Consider the following 22,249-nt stretch of genomic DNA (forward strand, 5'->3'; position numbering starts at 1 on the left):
AATGCGGCGAAGAAACCAATTTTCTGTACAGCGTATAATCAAGGCCACCTAAAATACATCTATCTCACGGTGGTCTCGGTATAATGCTGTAAGAGCCGCGGCCCATGAAACTTTAACCACGGTTCTGACTAACTTTAAACATATATAAAAATTTTAAAAAAACTACTTGGGCTAGAGGGCTGCAATTTGGTATGTTTGATGATTGGAGGGTGGATGATCAGCATACTAATTTGCAGCCCTCTAGCCTCAGTAGTTTTTAAGATCTGTGGGCGGACAAAAAAAGTGCTGATATACGTAATATATATATATATATATATATATATATATATATATATATATATATATATATATATTATACTTCTACATTAACTTCTCGAAATGATCCATTAATTCAGAATACTACAAACACATATATTTTTTCATACTTACGCCTGTCTATATATATATATATATATATATATATATAGATATATATATATATATATTTATATATTTATACATTCATGCATGTCTTCTTATGTAAGTTTCTTTACACCAATTATAATTCGCAGAAGCCATAACTGCCACCAATCTCTAACAATAACTCAATTTATAACTTCGATTCGATTTGAGGCTTTTATTTCTTATGCTGTAATTATAACCTATAATCCTGGGGAACCAACTTTTCTCCCCGTGCTCGTAAATCATTTCTTTGTGGGTTAAGTCTCACCACACCTTAGGTCTTGAAGCCATTTGGGTTTTGGGTAGGTAATTTAGATTATTTTTTTTATGGTTTTCAAATTTATTTTCCAATTATTTTTTATACAGTTATTAGTAATATCGATGTCTTTATTATTTGTGATATATATATATATATATATATATATATATATATATATATATATATATATATATATATATATATATATATATATATAGAACACACCACACACACACACACACACACACACACATATATATATATATATATATATATATATTATATATATATATACATATATACATATACATATACGTATATATGTGTGTAGTGCATTTATGATAAATAACGACCCGGGCAGACGAGAACTAGATTCCATACTTGTACTTCCAGACCTAGACCAGCAATGGACGCTAGGTCTATCTTCCATACATTTACGGTAAATATCATTATTCTCTCTAAATAAAAGAGATTAAATCATTTACAAAATCAAACGAATAATGGATATGTGTATACTTTTAGTATATGACTATCTGGGGGCAACTCAGCTAATATCTGATTCATGAACATGAAACACATTTCTTATCTTAGACCTTAAATCAATCGTTCTCTTCGCGCTAAAATGACGCGCGCATGCTTACTCGAAACGCCATCCAAACACACGGGTTATTCTCTCACTCCTTCTATACCTTATCTGTTATCCGAGTATCGGTTGTCTTTGTTTCTTTTTTTTTTTACAGAACAAACTTGCGAGTCGATGGAAAGCCGATGGCTGCAATGCAATACATTTGCATCAATCCGTTAGCGATGGAAACGTAGTTGGGAACAGGACTACGTATTTTTTTTATTTCTTATTTTTTTTCTAAATAGTTTTTTGTAACAGTTCATCAAGTATGTTTTACCTCAACGCGGAAATAAGACGCTAAATAATATGTTAAAAACAGTCGGTGAAATAGTTTTTATCAGTGAGAGATTTAAACTTTTTCTTTTTTAATCTTAAAAATAGCAGCTACTCATTAGTAAGACAAGACACAATTTCCCTGGCGTCTTTTCATTCATAAAACTGCCTATCGTTTCCAAACATGCTCCTGTCAGATTGGAGTTGAATATTGTGATTAATTTAGATACGTTTCCCAGTGTCTTTTACCTATAATACCATACAGAGAAAGGAAATCTCCTTAGGCACTAATTGGATTAGTAACTGGTAAGTCAAAGCCTTTATGGCTTCTCGCATTGATAGGGAGTTTAATCTCTCTCTCTCTCTCTCTCTCTCTCTCTCTCTCTCTCTCTCTCTCTGTATGTGTGTGTGTGTGTGTGTGTTTATCTTCCTCCTCCTCAACATGTCTACCATGGATAGACAATGTTATTAAATCAAGATTGAATGTACAAATAGTTGAGGATGAAGAAGAAGAAGAAGAGGAAGAGAAAGAAGAAGAAGAAGAAGAGGAAAACGGAAGAGAAGTAAACAAAACTGAAATGACAGAAAAAGATAAGGAAAACAAAGAACAAGATAAAAGTATGGATGCAGAGATACTCATTGATACTACTTATCAGGCAATAAAGCAGCATACCTACGAAGAAATAAATTACGATATGACAACACAAAAGCAAATGCCGAAGAGGCTCTACCCAGATCTACACAATGACGGGAAAGAGGAAAAAATATACAAAAAAAGCAAAGTCTGCAACCTTTTGAAAAGAGGGAATTGCAGATTTGGAGAAAAATGTTACTACAAACATCCTAAGGTATGTCACAACTATGAAATCTATGGTAAATGTGCATACCTAGATGGCTATGAGGATGATTGCAGAGATCTACATCCAAAAATATGCAAAAACCTTAAAGAAGGAAAAGGATGTAAGTTCGACAAAAATGTAAATATATGCACCCTGTAGCCATGAAACATAATCAAATAAATAACCAATCAAGTAATAAAATCCAAAATAAGAAAGAAACAAATAAAGAGAGGAATGAAGAATATCAGGTAAAAGAAAAAAGCAAGCCATCAACGAGATATGCAGAGGTGTCAGCAAAAATTTCAAAGCATCAGCTCCAAGATTCTACTCAAGAGATAATAACTGTTTTTATTATGCAAGAGGATATTGCAGATATGGAGAAAATTGCAGATTCAGACACAAAATGAATAATTATGATGAAGGAAGAACAAATATTATGGAAAAGTTGGATTTTTTAATGTCAGAATTTCTGGAAATGAAAAAAAGAACAACATACCAGAACAGGAAAGAGACATGGGAAAATCCTTATTATTACCAATATTAAATGAAGGAGAAAAAACACGCAAACCATCATAGTGATGAATGCGCAGGGTTTAGTTACGAGTAACTCAAAAAGAAAAATAGAGTACTTAGAAGAACTAACCCAAATTGAAAAGAAAATAGATATAATGAATATAAGTGAAACCTGGTATTCCCAAGAGACTGTGAATGATAATCAAATAAAAGGGTTCCAAACTTATAGATCAGATAGAAAAAATAGGAATCAAGGGGGAACCGCAATATATGGGAAAGACAAAAAACAAGGAAAAATATATGAGAAATATAGTAACTCAGAATGTGAACTAATAGCGGTAGAATTTAAATCTGAAAAAATTAATGAACCTAGTAATATATAGACCTCCTAAATAACTAAAGAGTTTGACTTAATAATTGAAAAATTGGATGATATATGTAGAAATCACAAGGACTGGACTATTCTCCTATCTGGAGACTTCAACTTTCCTTTCGTAGAATGGAAAGAACGAATAGGAGATTGTGGTTGTACTTATACATATAAAAAAGAGAGTAATAGTAGTGCAGAAGATAAGAGGCAATTCGAAAAGCTATTAGATATGCTACTAGAATACACATTCAACAAATAAATCACCTGCCAACAAGAAAGGAAAATACTTTAGACCTAGTATTTGTGAACGAGATGAATTATGTTAAAGAAATAATAGTTTATAATGCGAGTATTTCAGACCATAATGTCATAGAATTAACAGTTCATTCCAAAGCAAGTGAAAACAGAGATAAGCAAGAAATGAAAAAGTGGGAAGGATATGGAAAATACAACTTCTACAGTAAAAATATAAAATGGTCAGAAATAAATGAAGAATTAAACAAAGATTGGGATAACATTTTCGTAAGTGATGACATAAGGGTAAATACGGAGATATTATATAAAATATTAGAGAAAATAGTGGATAAATATATACCGAAGAAGAAAAGTAAACATCAGTCATGCATACCAAGAGAAAGAAGGATATTGTTCCAGAAAATCAGAAAGTGGAAAAAAGGTCTTGCAAAAGAAAAAAATGCATGGAAAGTTATAGAACTAAAAAGTAAGATAGAAAATGCAAAACAAAAGATTATACAATCAAAAGAAAATGAAAAACGGGACTTGGAAGAAAAAACCCTATTAAATATCAAGCAAAACCCCAAACTATTATACTCATATGCGAAGAAGATGAATAAAAGAAGAATAGAAATAGGCCCTCTAAGAATTGAAGGGAGATTAACGAATGAAAAAAAGGAAATTTGCAACATATTGGCAGAACGATATAAGAGAGAATTCACCCCTAGAATAGATAATGAAGATAATGATATAGAAGTAAGGGACGAAAATAGTGAATATTTAGCAGACATAGATATTATTGAAGCTGATATTGTGCAGGCTATTAATGAAATTAAAAAGATGAGGCTGCTGGCATGGCCGATGGAGTGCCTGCTATTTTGTTAAAGAAAGTAGTTCATTCTATCGCAAAGCCACTTGCAATATTATTAAGACAAAGTGTAGATACAGGCAAGATTTATGATGAGCACAAATTAGCATATATTACCCCTACTTTCAAAAGTGGATCAAGACTAGAGGCAAGTAATTATAGGCCTGTGAGTCTAACATCACATATTATGAAAATGTATGAAAGGGTAATGAAGAAAAATAATATGAAACATTTAATAAAAAATAATTTGTTCAATAAAGGACAACATGGTTTCGTACCAAGAAAAAGTACAAAAACCCAACTGTAAGTCCACCGTGAGAACATATTCAAAAATATGAAAAGCGGAAATGAAACAGATGTGGTTTATCTAGACTTTGCAAAAGCTTTTGACAAAGTAGACCATAACATATTAGCGAAGAAAATTAGAAAACACAATATCGTGGATAAAGTAGGAAGATGGTTAAAAGAATTTTTACACAACAGAAAACAGATAGTTATTGCAAACGATGAGAAATCGGATGAAGCCAAGGTAATATCCGGTGTGCCACAAGGTAGGGTGTTAGCTGCAATACTGTTTGTTATTATGATTGAAGACATAGACAGTAATGTTAAGGATTCGGTAGTGAGTAGTTTCGCAGATGACACAAGAATAAGTAGTAGAAATTACTAGTGATGAATGAGATAGGAACGCTCTACAAAGAGACCTTAACAAAGTATATGATTGGGCAGAGGTAAATAGGATGGTATTTAACTCTGATAAATTTGAATCAATAAATTATGGAGACAGAGAAAGAAAGCTATATGCATATAGGGGACCTAATAATGACAATCACAAATAAGGAAGCAGTTAAAGACCTTGGTGTGATGATGAATAGGAACATGTTATGCAATGATCAAATAGCAATTCTGTTGGCAAAATGTAAAGCAAAAATGGGAATGTGTTGTTACGGCACTTCAAAACAAGAAGCTGAACACATGATTATGCTTTATAAAACATATGTTCGTAGTCCACTTGAATATTGCAATATGATATGGTACCCACACTATCAAAAGGATATTGCACAAATAGAGAGTGTACAGGTCCTTTACATCTAGAATAGAAGAAGATAAAGACCTTGACTACTGGGGAAGACTACAATCCTTAAAATTATATAGTCTAGAAAGGAGAAGAGAACGCTACATGATAATTCAGGCATGGAAACAGATAGAAGGAATAGCAGAAAACATCATGGAACTAAAAATATCAGAAAGAGCAAGCAGAGGTAGATTAATAGTGCCCAAAACTATACCAGGAAAAATAAGGAAAGCGCACAGGACATTAATCCACTACGCACCAAGCATCGATAATTGCAGCGTCTATTCAATGCGTTGCCAGCTCATCTGAGGAATATATCAGGAGTGTGCGTAGATGTGTTTAAGAATAAGCTCGACAAATATCTAACTGCATCCCAGACCATCCAAGATTGGAAGATGCAAAATATACCGGAAGATGTACTAGCAACTCTCTGGTAGACATTAGAGGTGCCTCACACTGAGGGACCTGGGGCAGCCCGAACGAACTGTAAGGTCTGTAAGGTAAGGTAAGGTCTCTCTCTCTCTCTCTCTCTCTCTCTATGTGTGTGTATGTGTGTGTTTATTTTTCTTTTCTTTCTCGTCTCTCTTCTGTGGTCTCTCTCTGTCTCTGTCTCTCTCTCTCTTCTCCTTGGTGTGAGTGGTGTTATCTCCCTTCTCTCTCTCTCTCTCTCTCTCTCTCTCTCTCTCTCTCTCTCTAATATATATATATAATAAATATATATATATATATAAATATATATATATAATATATAGATATATATATATATATATATATATATATATATATATATACTTATCTCCCTACTCTCTCTCCTCTCTCTCTCCCCTCGCTGCTATTCATAGTTAAAAACGAATATTGCAAAGGAAATTGTAATTTTCATACCACATCAACATAATTATTCTTCCTTGTTATAAACAGCTTTTCTGAACAAGAGTTCAATCTTCCTTTCCTCTTTTCATTCTTTGACTTCGCCTTTACAAAATCAGCTCCCCTTGCAGCATTTGATATTTACCTTTTATTTTTAAAGAAAAACAAATATAGTATATTCAACGTGCTTTTATGGTAAGCAAGTATTCCTGGGAAATCTGCATATTATGCAAAACAGCATCACAAATGCTGTTATTTATCTATTTTTTTCTTTTCTTTTTTTTTTGCTTGCAAGGCCTAACTGATTTGCATATAATAAGTTACTAAGTTACTCGGGTAAGGAAAAAAAAATTAAATCTAAGAACATTTCGTTTTTAGAAAGCATTTCTTGATGCTTTGTGGCGACTCGATATAATTTCAGAATTTTACATCGCAGGGGGAGTGGGACTTTTATTGGCAGTAGAACAAACAATAGGAATTGGTGCTATCATTTTTTTAATTTTTTTATTTATGGACAGAAAACAAAGGCTTTTGCCATTATTCCGGATTATGGAAGGGAGATATTTTGCTTTATATACAGCCATTTTTTCTCTTATACGAGTCGAAGTGAACATACTTCTTTTTATTCAATGCCTCTGAAAGCATGATTTGAAGCAATCTTCACTAAAAATGTAGGTTATTCGTTTTATTATTATGGACAGGAGATTTGTTTGTATATACAACCATTTTTTCTCTTATTCGAGTCGCAGTAAATATTAATTTTTATTCATTGCCTCTGAAAGTAGGATTTAAAGCAATCGTTAACTAAGACTTTCGGTTTTTGTTTCTCTTTTTATATACTTTTGGGACATATACCTCCCCATTATGGAAGGGAGATATTTTGTTGTATACAGAACCAATGCTTTTCATTCTGGAGTCAAAATAAAAAGATATATGTTTCAGTTTTCCATTGCTTTTGAAAGCAGGATTTAAAGGACTTTTTCAAAAGATATTTCAAGTCTGGCTTTACTTATATTTTTTTGTAGGATTTTTTTTTTGTCTATCATAAGGACGTATACCTTATTGTGTTATCATTATTACTTAAGCAATTTCAAGTTTGGCTTTACTTACATATTTTTGTAGGATTTTTTTTTTTGCTAATTTAGGGACTTGCCTTATTGTACTATCATTATTACTTAACCAATGGCAGTTCTAGTAACATATGCCTGACTAAGCTATTTCCATTATAAACCAAAAATAATTGCTTTATCATTTTTATATTTGTGTAGGCTATTTTTACTATTTTAGGAGCCGTATATACATTGTGCTATTTTTTATCATAAACTAATGACTGTCTCGGTAGCATATACTTGATTATGGTATTGTATATTATTTGAAATAAATAATGAATTGCTTTCTTTTTTCTATTTTTTGTAGTTTTTTTTTTGGGGGGGGGCGGGGTGGGTGGGTTGCATACCGTTGGCTATTTTAGTAATATATGGCCTGACTAAGTTATTATATTACTTAACTAAACAATGAATTGCTTAACTTTTTTTATACTCTTGTACTTTGTACTATTTTTATCATTGACCTGTGGCTGTTTCATTAACGTATGCCTGATCATTTCTTCCATGTCTCCTCTCTTCTCTGCGTCTCTCTTCTCTCTCTCACTTCCTCTCTCTTCTCTCGTCTCTCTCTTCTCTCTCTCTCTCTCTCTCTCAAAGAAGCATCACATTAGGAAATACCTACTACACTTGTCAGCTAATAACCAAAGCTATGAGTTTTCCCAACATGCCATAGTCCTGCCTAAGTCCTTTTACAAGACTGGACACCAAGTTATTGCAAATTCACTGAAGATTTTCATTCTCTTTTCATAAACTTATTTTTTCCATCCTTTTCTATTTAGCAAAATGTGTTTTCCATTTTTGTTTGATACCCAAGCGAAGTACACAAGAGTTTTGAAATCTTAGCTGTTTAGAGACTATGGTGGAAGGTTACGTAATCGTGTCCACAAGGTACTGTTAAACTCGTTGACCTACCAGGCTATCTATGTTGCAACAGGTAACGGGCTGTTATGACAACAACTGGATTTATAACGAGGCCATAATTACGTAGTTAATGAGAGTTGATGAGCTGCATAATAAGATGAGGGGCCAACATAATGAAATCGTTGTTTATGGTCGTGGAATTTTGCATATTTTTATCAAAACTTCGTGATGAAGTTATCTACCTGGCAACGCAGTCTAGTCTTCACATTTTTTTTTTGTTTTCCTAAATGAGATTCCAGAAACTAGTTATCGGTAATTACATTTCAGTACATGCACTCAAGAACTGTCAGCCTGCGTTATAGTTTATAGTTTTGCTATTTGATATAATGGTCAAAAATATATATTACAAATAATTTAATCTTTAACAAGAGACAAAGTAATTATTTTACTTACGCATTCACGAAAACAATTATCTAAATTAATTCTCATAATGCAATGTTCATAGTTTTACTATTTGATTTCATGGTAAAAAAATTACAAAATATATTCGTGATATAATCTTTAGCAGGAGACAAACTAATGATTATTATTATTTAGGAAGCAGACCCTCTCTCAAGCATACTCTATTAAAAGTAATGGCTACTTCAGCAGCATCACTTGTAGAGATTCTTCTCTATTTTCCGAATAGCGGCTTTTTCCGTGCTACTTAGACAGGCTAGTAGAGGGCCTATGGAGGTCATGATCATATATAGAATCAAAATTGGTGTATATATTTGAATTTTACAGATAAACTATGATACCATAGTTATCAAAGTCATTATACGATATATATATATATATATATATATATATATATTATATATATATATATATATATATATGTCTCTCTCTCTCTCTCTCTCTTTCTTGAAGCAAGCGAGCTTTCGTCTGGAGCTGCCAGACATCCTCGGGCTGGGAAGCTGAGGGTGGACTGATCTTGGAGCGGTGTCCGTCCTCTTGTTTATATTTGGAGTTGACAGCAGGGGGTCTGTCCCATGCTTATCTACTTATTGGCTTGGTGGCGGTAGGTTCCTTCGTTTTCATTGGTGGCTTGAACCGGGTCTCAAGCCACTTTCCAAGCGTTGATGGTTGAGATACTGTAAGTCCTGCAGCCGCCTTGACCTCCTTAGCGGCGCGGTTACGTCGATGGGCGTTTCGCTATGCTGCATGACGTCACGGCTAACTTGATTATGGTTGGCTGCAGGAGTATCTCGTTCGGGGGCGTTGTCTTCCGTGGAGTTGTCGTGCTCGGTGGCAGGTCTTCTCATACACGTAGGGAGGAGAAATTCTTCCTGCGTCGTATTTAGTGTAGGTTTCACTTGCTGGATGAGAAGCGCTTCCAGCAGGCGTAACCGAAGGGCATCAGGGGCCTTCCCGATGATCTTCGTGAAGGCCCCTGATGACCGTCGGTTACGCCTGCTGGAGGCGCTTCTCATCCAGCAAGTGAAACCTACACTAAATACAACGCAGGAAGAATTTCTCCTCCCTACGAGTATGAGAGACCTGCCACCAACAATGACACCACCGAGCACGACAACTCCACGGAAGACAACGCCCCCGAACGAGATACTCCTGCAGCCAACCAAATAATCAAAGTTAGCCGTGACGTCCTGCAGCATAGCGAAACGCCCATCGACGTAACCGCGCCGCTAAGGAGGTCAAGGCGGCTGCAGGACTTACAGTATCTCAACCATCAACGCTTGGAAAGTGGCTTGAGACCCGGTTCAAGCCACCAATGAAAACGAAGACCTACCGCCACTAGCCAATAGTAGATAAGCATGGGGCAGCCCCCCTGCTGTCAACTCCAAATATAAACGAGGACGGACACCGCTCCAAGATCAGTCCACCCTCAGCTTCCCAGCCCGAGGATGTCTGGCAGCTCCAGACGAAAGCTCGCTTGCTTCAAGAAAGAGAGAGAGAGAGAGAGATATCTATATATATATATATATATATATATATATATATATATATATATATATATATATATATATATCGTTAATGACTGATAACTATGGTATCATAGTTTATCTGTAAAATTAAAATATATACACCATTTTGACTCTGTATTTGATCATGACCTCCATAGGCGCTCTACTAGCCTGTCTAAGTAGCACGGAAAAAGCCGCTATTCGGAAAATAGAGAAGAATCTCTGCAAGTGTAATGCTGCTGAAGTAGCCATTACTTTTAATTAAGTATTATTTATTTATTTTTTTTTTTTTTTTTGCTCTATCACAGTCCTCCAATCCGACTGAGTGGTATTTATAGTGTGGGGTTCCGGGTTGCATCCTGCCTCCTTAGGAGTCCATCACTCTTCTTACTATGTGTGCCGTTTCTAGGATCACACTTTTCTGCATGAGTCCTGGAGCTACTTCAGCCTCTAGTTTTTTCTAGATTCCTTTTCAGGGATTCTTGGGATCGTGCCTAGTGCTCCTATGATTATGGGTACGATTTCCACTGGCATATCCCATATCCTTCTTATTTCTATTTTCAGATCTTGATACTTATCCAATTTTTCCCTTCTTTCTCTTCAACTCTGGTGTCCCATGGTATTGCGACATCAATGAGTGATACTTTCTTCTTGACTTTGTCAATCAACGTCACGTCTGGTCCTGTTTGGCACGTATCACCCTATCCGTTCTGATACCATAGTCCCAGAGGATCTTTGCCTGATCGTTTTTCTATCACTCCTTCAGGTTGGTGCTCGTACCACTTATTACTGCAAGGTAGCTGATGTTTCTTGCACAGGCTCCAATGGGGGGCTTTTGTGCCACTGAATCATGCCTCTTTTTGTACTGGTTCTGTGCAAGTGTCCGGGCATTCACTTGCTATGTGGTTTATGGTTTCACTTTTCGTATTGCACTTCCTACATATGGGTAGAGATGTTATTTCCGTCTATCGTACTTTGAACATATCTGGTTCTTAGGGCCTGATCTTGTGCCGCTGTTATCATTCCTTCAGTTTCCTTCTTTAGCTCTCCCCTCTGTAGCCATTGCCAATTGTCATCGCTGGGCTAGTTCTTTAGTCTGTCTCATGTATTGTCCGTGCATTGGTTTGTTGTGCAGTCCTCTGTTCTTTCTGTCTTCTCCGTCTCTGTATATTTCTGGGTCTTCGTTCTACTTTTATTAGTCCTTCTTTCCCATGCACTCTTTAGCCACTCGTCTTCACTGGTTTTTCAGATATTGACCCAGTGCTCTGTTTTCGATGTTGACGCAGTCCTCTATACTTAGTAGTCCTCTCCCTCCTTCCTTTCGTGCTATGTATAGTCTGTCCGTATTTGCTCTTGGGTGTAGTGCTTTGTGTATTGTCATATGTTTCCTGGTTTTCTGAATCTATGCTGCGGAGTTCTGCCTTCGTCCATTCCACTATTCCTGCGCTGTATCTGATTACTGGCACTGCCCATGTGTTTATGGCTTTTATCATATTCCGGCGTTGAGTTTTGACTTGAGTATCGCCTTGAGTCTCTGCATATATTCTTTCCTGATCGTGTCCTTCATCTCTTGGTGTTTTATATCTCCTCCTTCCATTATTCCCAGGTATTTGTATCCTGTCTCATCTATGTGTTTGATGTGCTCCCATCTGGTAGCTTTATCCCTTCAGATCTCGTTTACTTTGCCTTTTTGTATGTTGACTAAGGCGCATTTTTCTATTCCAAACTCCATCCTGATGTCCCCAAGATACAATCCTTACAGTCTGGATTAGGGTATCTATTTCCTTGATGCTCTTACCATTCAGCTTGATGTCGTCCATGAACATCAGATGGTTGATTCTGTTACCTCTTTTCTTGAGTTGGTACCCGGCATCCATCTTCTGTAGTACTTTTGTCATGGGAATCATGGCTACTACGAAGAGTAGTGGGGACAGTGAGTCACCCTGGAAGAAATCCCTCTCCTGATGTTAACCTCTGCTAGTCTTATTCCAGAGCTTTGTAAGTATTGTATTCCAGTTGCGCATTGTATTTTTGAGGAAGCTGATGGTATTTTCCTCTGCCCCATATATTTTCAGGCATTCTATTAGCCATGTGTGTGGTATCATGTCGAAGGCTTTCTTATAGTCTATCATGCCATGCTTAGGTTGGTTTTTCCTTCTCCTACTGTTCTTCATTACCAGTTTTGTCTATCAGGAGCTGGTCTTTTGTGCCCCTACACTTCCTTCTGCAGCCTTTCTGTTGGTGGGGGATTGGTGTTTGTCTCCTCTATGTAAGTGTATCTATCCTTTCACTGATGATACCTGTTAGTAAACTTCCACATTATTGGTAGCAGGTGATAGGCCTGTAGTTACTGGCTATATTTCCCTTACTCTTGTCTTTTTGTACTAAGGATGTTCTTCTGTGGTCATCCATTTGGGTGCTTGGTGATTTGAGATACAATGCTGGAGTTGTTCTGCTATTCGTGGGTGTAGGCCTTGAAGTTTTTGAGCCAGTATCCATGGACTTCATCGGGACCTGGGGCTTTCCACCAGTTTGGCATTTTCTTTAGTTGGTGTCTGACTGTGTCTGTCGTGATCTCTGTGAATCTTTGTTTGATTCTCCCCTGGTTTCTTCTTCCTTGACCTTCCTGGAGACCATGTGCATGTTTGTGTGTGATACCGGATTGCTCCATATGTTTTCCCAGAGTCTCTTACTTGGTTCGGCTTCAGGAATTTCTGGGTGGTTGTCTTCCCCTCTTAGTTGGCTGTATAGTCTTTTCTGGTTGGTTCCGAATAGTTTGTTCTGTTGGTATCCCTTATTCCTGTTCATGTACCGTTGGATCTTATGTGCTTTGGCCTTAAGCCTCTGTTTTTACATCTTCTATTGTGTTGTTTAGTCCCCCTCTCCTGTACTTTGTATTTCTCGTTGAGTTCCTCCCTTGTTTTCCTTGCTTCTTAGCCTTTTTCTGCCATCTCTTTCAGTTTACTTAAGTCAGATCTCATCACCATGATTTGCTTTTCCAGGCGCCTTTTCCAAGGAGGGGTTGCTGTTTTGGTTTCTGTTGGGTTGGTTGTGCTGGTGGCGTTGGTGTTCGAATTCCCTATCAGTTCTGCTACTAATCTTGCTCCTGCTATGTCAAGTTATTTGTTTCTGTGATACTGTGGTCTGTATTATGCCCATTATTTCATTGACCTCACTTGTTTCTCCCTTAATTTCTTGGTGTTGTAGGCTTTCATGGAGGGGATCTTTGTTCTCTCTGTATCTGGCTCCATCCATTGTCTAATCTTTTCTACCCATTCCGTCCTCTCTGTTCCTTCGTCGGTGTTTCTTCGTGTGTCGTTGTTTGATACCTCATCCTCCCTGTCGTTCTTCTGGTGGCATCGTTATTATTATTATTATTATTATTATTATTATTATTATTATTAATTCAGAAGATGAACCCCTATTCATATGGAATGAGCCTACTGGGCCTATTGACTTGAAATTCAAGCTTCCAAAGAATAGAGTGTTCATTTCACATAAGTTACAGATTATAAGAGGAAATACAGAAAGAAGAGATCCGCCATTAAAAAAAAAAAAGAAGTTAATTTAATGAATTAATGTTTAAAAATATAAATAAAATACTAACCTATGAGCTTCAAATTCCAAAAAAGGACCTCAATGATTTATCTAATAATTGAAACATATCTTATAGATGAACAAAATTATTTTGACCCAATTATGCTTATAAAACGGCAAAGATTGAAGACCGGAGAGTAAATACTAAAGAAATATTAATAAGGTGAGGAATCCACAGCATCTATCTATGTCTCTATGTATAAGACCAATATCGACGACCGGAGAATAAATGCTAATGAAATATTATTTAAATAAAGAGAAGAATCCAGAGGAATCCAAGACATCTATTGATGCTGCTCTTATGAGTAAGACCAAATACCAAATATTAATAAGGGCGTAATCCACAGCAATCTGTCGATGCTCTCTTACGAATAAGACCAATGGAGGATTCAGATAGATAGGGGGAAGTTGTCATAAGAAAGAAGATTTAGTGCATTAAATGGGAAATGTCATAAATGAGAAGAAGAAGAAGTAATAGTAAGAACTGTTATCGTAACACTGACATGATTCAGAGCCAAAGATTATAAGGGAAAAGGAAAGGATGATGTAAAAAATGGAAATGAGAGCAGGCTGTTGGAAATGAAAGTTACGAGTGAAAGGGAATAGAAAAGGATAAGAAAATGAAACCAGGATTTGGGAGATGGAAGTAATTAGATTTTGGAATGAAAAATTCTAAAAAAGCAAAAAAAAATTGGTTCTCAGAGGCGAAGGTAATTGGTACAGAGATGATAAAAAAAAGGATTGAAAATATATACATAAGCTCGTCTGTTGTGATGAAAGGAAGTTAGTAATGAAAGTGTAAAAAAAAAAGTCAGGTAAGAGATGAAAGTGCATATTCAATTAAATATAGTTTTAAAACCGCAGGAAAGTGGATTATCGAGCCTTGGAGAGTGAAATAAACAAGTATATTCATTACCAATGGAATGGAATAGAATATACAATATAGGTCGAAGGACAAGCCTTGGGACCTGTGAGATCATTCAACACTGTAAGGTAAATTGAAACTGCAAAGTTACAAAATTGTAACAGGAGGAAAACTTCGCAGTTGTTCTATGAAACGATTGTTTGAGAGGTTGGAAAGTAAGGTGGAAAAAGGACTATGAATGGAGGTACAATTAAACGAATGTAAGGGGTTGTAGCTATGGGCCGAAGGGACGCTACAAAGAACCTTAAGGAATGCCTACAGTGCACCGCGTGTGAGGTGCACTGAAGGCACTAACCACCTACCGGGGTCACTACCGATAGTAACATCAGTAGAATGATTATCCCACGTACACGAAACATTTTAAATGTTATCCAGAATTTGCCATCTCTCTCTCTCTCTCTCTCTCTCTCTCTCTCTCTCTCTCTCTCTCTCTCTCTTTCTTAAAAATACCATCAGTTTTCTACTACATTTCGTCAGTTGACTTCAGGATAAGAAAAAAAAAATTTTCGTTTCAGGATGTTTGTCTCATGTACAAAAAATACAGGAATTTTTCGGTAGAATATGAAAATTTCCATCTCTGATTTTTGCTAGGACTTATAACATCATTTCCTCTGGGGAAAATGAAGTTACAATGCAATAGAATTTCGAAAAAGATGACCTTTTGTTTAAAAAAAACGCGGAGAATAAAATGGTTAAGGTCTATACTACCTGATTTAGACTTTGTATTTTACCGATCGATTTCATCTGTAGTACTGTCAGTTTGAAATCAGTGGACGAAACAGTAATTTTATATTCAACTCATCATACTCAATAAAGGCCTTTACTATGACCAGTGGCTTGTATATAAATATATAATAATATAGTATATTATATATATTATATATATATATATATATATATATATATTAATAAATATATATATATATATTATAATATATATATATATATAGTCTATATATAATATATATATATACTATATATATATATAAAGTAAAGTATAAAATGTCTGCCGAAGGTTCTTCGGTCCAATCGAGTTTTCAGTACAGCGTATAATGCTGTATGTAACTCTCGATATCCTAGATTATAAAACATCATCTTCCCAGATGCGGTCAAGTTAAGATGCTTCTGCTACCAGGCGCACGATCCATGGCTACACTTATTCTTAATAAAAATAACAACTACTGAGAGTAGAGGGCTGCAATTTGGTATGTTTTGATGATTGAAGGGTGGAAGATCAACATACCAATGTGCAGCCCTGTAGCCTCAGTGATTTTTAAGATCCGAGGGCGGAAAGAAAAAGTGCGGACGGACTGAGAAAGCCATGTCAATAGTTACCTTTTGTAGGAAACTAACAGATGTCAGTGCGAAAACCAGTGTACCATCTTTTCGTCTGATAACTTTTCAAATATTCAGTGTCATTCAGCAATTAGCATCAAACGTCCGGCAATCGTTTCCAAATATTCAGTGTCATTGAGTAATACTTTTAGCATCAAATGGCCAGCAATCGTTTTCAAATATTCAGTGTCATTCAGCAATTAGGATGAAACGTCAGCAATCGTTTTCAAATATCCAGTGTCATTCAGTAATATTTTTAGCATCAAACGTCCAGAAATCGTTTTCAAATATTCAGTGTCATTCAACAATACTTTTAGCATCAAACGTCAAGTAATCGTTTTCAAATATTCAGTATCATTCAGGAATACTTTTAGCATCAAAGGCCAGCAATCGTTTTCAAATATTCAGTGTCATTCAGCAATTAGCATCAAACGTCCAGCAATCGTTTTCAAATATTCAGTGTCATTCAGCAATTAACATCAAACGTCCGGCAGTCGTTTTCTCCCAGGATTTTTGAAGCCTTATGTAGGCCAATACATTTTTGACACCAAGTGCTCGTAACTGTAGTGAATTGTGAATGACCGCCACAAGCGCACAGATCCACAGAAACAATTGAAATGTCAGTCAAGAATCCATTTTTTTTCTCAGAACTGGCGGTGGACATAATAGATTTACATCTTTAATTCCAGATCTCGGAACTGGACGTATAAAAATAGATTGAGGTCATGGCTCGGTGTAAAAACAATAACAGTTCATTTTTATTCTTTGCTACAATATCGATTAGGCTTCTTTTGGTGTTGGGGAAGATATAAAATTCCCAGCGGCATTATTTGGTATTAGAAATATAGTTACAAGGCCTTTGTTACTGACCTTAATAAAAACTGGTGAAGGCATTGTATCTTAATGGATCAGAACTCTAAAATAAGACATTTGAAAACTGTTGAAGATATCATAAATAAAATTCCCGGGTGACACAATGGGCTACTTAATATAATGCATTACTACTCTAATACAATTCTTGTATTTATTTATTCATTTGTTAACTCTTCTTTTTTTTTTAATAAATTATCTCTTCTATCTGTATTTCGTATTACCTTCTGTTACTTCTTTCTAATGAACACCTTAATATTCCTTGGAAGCTTAAATTTCAAGTCAGTGGCTCCTGTGGTGGTGGGCTTGCTCTCTCTCTCTCTCTCTCTCTCTCTCTCTCTCTCTCTCTCTCTCTCTCATAAATGCAAAACTGTTCACGTGAAATCGTGAAAGGGAATCATCAGACGTTTGTGAGATGCAAAAAAACGTCATCATAAAAAGGCATCAAAGAGATAGGCCATGAAACCGTTCAAAGTTGCGCATTAAATTAAAAAAAAGATACGCAATGCGCGCAGTTTTATACAAGTGGACCCGACCGACAATCGAATTCCGCCGAATTACAGAAGTTTGCGCATGAAATCTCTGTATTCAACGCCGGCAAAAAAAAAAAAAAAAAAAAAAAAAAAAAAAAAAAAAACAGAAAAAAAAAAGGAAAATAAGTTACGATTAAAACAAAAAAAATTGGATCATTTACACCAATGCGCTTTTGGCCCGTCCCGAAAAACAAAGCCTGGGATTTTTTTGTTCTTGCTTTTTTCACGGTTATATTTAAATCGGGCTTATCTGCTCGTCAATGTTATTGAAAAGTTCAACTATAATAGAATAATTGTTGGAATTTTTTTTTAATAAATCATTTTGTGTAATGAAGAATAATATGAATATGTATCTATCTATATCTATCTATCTATCTATCTATATATATATATATACATATATATATATATATTATATATATATATATATATATATATATATATATATAATATATATATATATATATATATATATATATATATATATATATATATATATATATATATATATAATATATATATATATTATATATATATACATATATATACACACACACACACACACACACACACACACACACACACACATATATATATATATAGATATATATATATAATATATAATATATATATTATATTATATATAGATATATTATATATATATATATATATATATATATATATATGTATATATATCTAATTTTTATATACATTCCTATCTCTCTCTCTCTTCTCTCATTATGCTGCACCAGCTGTAGAACATCATAAAAATTCAGTCATATTTTTAAAATAATATTTTAAGATCTCTCAAGTTCTTTTCCCACTGTCTGTCTGTCTGTCTGTCTGTCTGTCTGTCTTATAATTTATAGTTTTACTACTTGATTTCATGGTAAAAAAAATGTTACAAAATATATTTAGGATTTAATCTTCAACAAGAAAGACAAACTAATGATTTTACTTACGTATTCACGAAAAAAGCTGATCTAAATTAATTCCCATAATGCAATGTGGGGTAAAAATATATATTGTTTTCTCGATTTAAAATATATGCATATTTCTATGAACGATTCTTCAGAGAATTATCTACAATTCTTTATCAATATCGTTGCCTGCCAAGAAAAAGTATATTTTTTCCCATCATTCTAGTTATAATATTCTATGTAAGAATGGCTGGGTATTACGGCTTATAAAATCATTTTAAAAGCTGGTATATTTACTAAAGTAAATATACCAGCTTTTAAAATGATTTTATAGTATTTTATGTCCCATAAAATACTATATTTACTACGCGCTTGTATTTCGTAAGCATTTTGTATCATATATGAAAGAAATCGTTTTTAATTTCTAGCTGGCAGATGCTAAGTTCTCCTGTAGAACATCAAGTTTAGAGAGAATATAATTTCACTGAGAATTTTCAAAATGAAAAATTAATCAGAGAGGGATGTTCCAGCCGGGTAGCTGGAATTAAAAAATAAAATGGAAACAGTAAAAATATAAATAAAACATAACATTTAGACACGGTTACGTAAGGGAGCGGACTTTAAATAGAAACATGGAAAACATGGAGACATACCAGTGATGTGATATACATCTTCAATTTGTCTAATTAGCAAATACTAACGAATTATAAGAGGAAAGTAAAGCCAAATATTTCGTCATTCGATTTTTTGAAAAAAAAAAAAAAAAACGAGATATATTTAGAAATATACTAATTCAAATAACGCTAACATTCAGAGATAGTTACTTTGGGAAGTAGGAAACACGAAGGCACACCACTAGGCACATGATTTAAATCTCTAGTCTAATTCGCATATATCTGTGAAGCGAAGGAGAAATGTGAAGTTCTAACTATTTGGCCACTCGAAAGCTAAACTGTTTTGCTTTTTAACGGGACGTACTACATTTTGAATGACTCGAAAAGCTGTAGGAAAGACAGAGGGTTTTAGTCTTTCAGATTTGACGGTCTCTCAGCCGGGTACAGTGACAATAGAAGAAAATGAATAAAAACTTGATTTTTGCACTTTTTAAAGAAATTAATGGAAATATTAGCTCTAATATATTTTCATGAAATTTTTTTGGCTAGTTTTATGCTGGTGTGTCTTACGATTTTTAATTAAGATTCTTAGAACAGTGAAAATAAGAAAAAAATGAAAAAAAAATTAATTAAAATTTTTTTTTCTTTTTGAAAATAAAGATAATATTAGTTCCAATATGTTTCATAAAATTACTCAGGCTTGTTTTAACCTGGTTTGTCTTTCCCTTTTTTTATTAGTTGAGATTCTTAGAATAGTGAAAATAGAAGAAAATGAATAAAAACGTATTTTTAAAGTTTTTGAATAAAATAAAAAGGAAATATTAGCTCCAGTATATTTTCATAAAATTACTAAGGCTGGTTTTAACTTGGTGTGTCTGTCCATTTTTATTGATCAAGATCCTTAGAACTGTGAAAATAGAAGAAAATGAATTTTATTTAAAGATCTTAAATAAAATAAATGTAAATATTAGTTTCCAATACATTCTCGTAAAATTACTCCGGATTGTTTTAACCAGTTTTGTCTTTCCATTTTTAATTAAAATTCTTAGAAAAGTGAAAATAGAAGGAAATGAATACAAACTTATTTCTAAAGTTTTTAAAGAAAATAAAGGGAAATATTAGCTGGTTTTAACCTGGTTTGTCTTTCCATTTTTAATTAAGATTCTTATATGAATCACGATTTTCTTCAGAACTGCGCCAATCTTTACATATCCCAAAGGCATCATTGGTCATTTCATAACCTTCTTCCCTTAATCTCTTTACGCCAAATATCTCACCAGTTTATCGTTTATCCTCTTCTAACGTATTAGGTACATCCTATTTTCCCTCGGCTCCTGCTTGTCATTTATAATATTTCAATATTCCTCTGCCACACTTATCAACCCTTCGAATCTAAAGTCAATATCTGTTACACATTTCATGTTCTCGTCTATAAATAAGTGCCTGTTGGGTTTGCGCAAAGAACCTTATATTTTTCGGACACGAGTCTCGGAACATTGAACCTAAAAAAAGTCGTGGGTTAAATTTTACAATGACGTTCGAGAGTCAGGGAGCTAATGTAATATTCATGCAGTGGTGTCTATATTGGGTTTTCAATAACTCTTCGTTTGTTGTGTAACGTGTTTGAATATTTATCTGACGAGCACCTCGCGGGGATAGGTAATGCGTTTGATTTGGTGGGAGGATTAGCCGTCTTATTATTTTTTTTAGTTTTAAATTTTTAAATTTTAATTTTAAAAGGATCTCTTTCGCTTTAGTTTACGGCAAGGATTTCAGCAAGAGTTGTATACATACCAGGTTTATTTTAAATCAATGTGAGAAACTGGCGCTTTCAGGAAAATATATATACATAAATTGGAACGTGCATTCTTCCATCAGACATTCATATGTATACATCCGTGGTCTTCGTCACATTTATTAAACATTTTCCCCTCTTTTAAGAAAGTGACGACAGAAAGAGAAACTTAACAGTTACCCAGATAATCTTCAGGGATGAGGTAGATAGCTAGCCCATGAAAGTTCTCTGGACCACGTCGAAACTAACCGTTTAATAGGACGGAATACATTAAAAGCTACATAAAGCAGAACGTATATTGACGTCAGTACCGGCCCGCCCACTTTCTCTCTCTCTCTCTCTCTCTCTCTCTCTTTCTCTTCTCTCTCTATCTCTCGCTCTGATTAAACGTGACATGAAAATGCATCGCATAAGGCAACGTAGGTCAGATTAAGATTTTGTTCAGAGAGAGAGAGAAAAAAAAGTAAAAAATGCAGTGAAGTTTCTTCGGCGCCATCGAGTTTTCTGTACATCGCATAACCAAGGCCATCGAAAATAGTTCTATCTTTCGGTGGTCTCGGTATAATGCTGTACGAGCCACGGCCCATGAAACTTTAACCACGGCCCAGTGGTGGCCTGGAGTAAGAGTATATCGTTGTCAGATGCACAATCGTGGTTTACTTTAACCTTAAATAAGATCGAAACGATGAAGTTACATGGCTGCAATTTGGTATGTTTGATGATTGGAGGGTGGATGATCAGCATACCAATTTGCAGCCCTCTAGCCTCAGTAGTTTTTAGGATCTGAGGGCGGATAGAAAAAGTACGAGACAGAAAAAGTACGGGACAGAAAAAGTGCGGACAGACAGACAAAGCGGGCACAATAGTTTTCCTTTCAGAAAACTAAAAACGGAAGTAATAAAAGACCATTTTATCTTTCCACCCAATCCCTTTTTAACCCGAGGAGAATTACTATTCTTCATGAACTCGGTATTCTTCCGAAAATTCGAGTTTGCTGACAAAAGAGGAATGATCCTTTTTTTCGACCCGGGACAATTAAGTGGCAGAGACGTCCCGCTGAATGGGGTCACTTGGGACAGAATTTAAGAATAGATTTGACATTTTGGAGATTTTCTCCAGATGTATTTAATATTAATGATAACAGTCAAGAAAGCAGTAAGTTTTAAATTTTGGTGTGAATAGAGTATTAGCCTCTCATTTTAGTCTGTATGGAATAGTTTTCCTTCAGTTAATATTCCATAAGCTTTTAATTCCTAATATATCAGGTCTACAGGTTTATACGAAGGTTTTATTTTGTTTTGTCTGTGCGTGTCTGCGTATAGGTGTGCGTGTGTGTGTTCGTTTGGTTGTGTGATTTTGAGA

The sequence above is a fragment of the Macrobrachium nipponense genome, chromosome 13 (genome assembly GCF_015104395.2).
Source record: "Macrobrachium nipponense isolate FS-2020 chromosome 13, ASM1510439v2, whole genome shotgun sequence".
Classification (NCBI taxonomy): Eukaryota; Metazoa; Arthropoda; class Malacostraca; order Decapoda; family Palaemonidae; genus Macrobrachium; species Macrobrachium nipponense.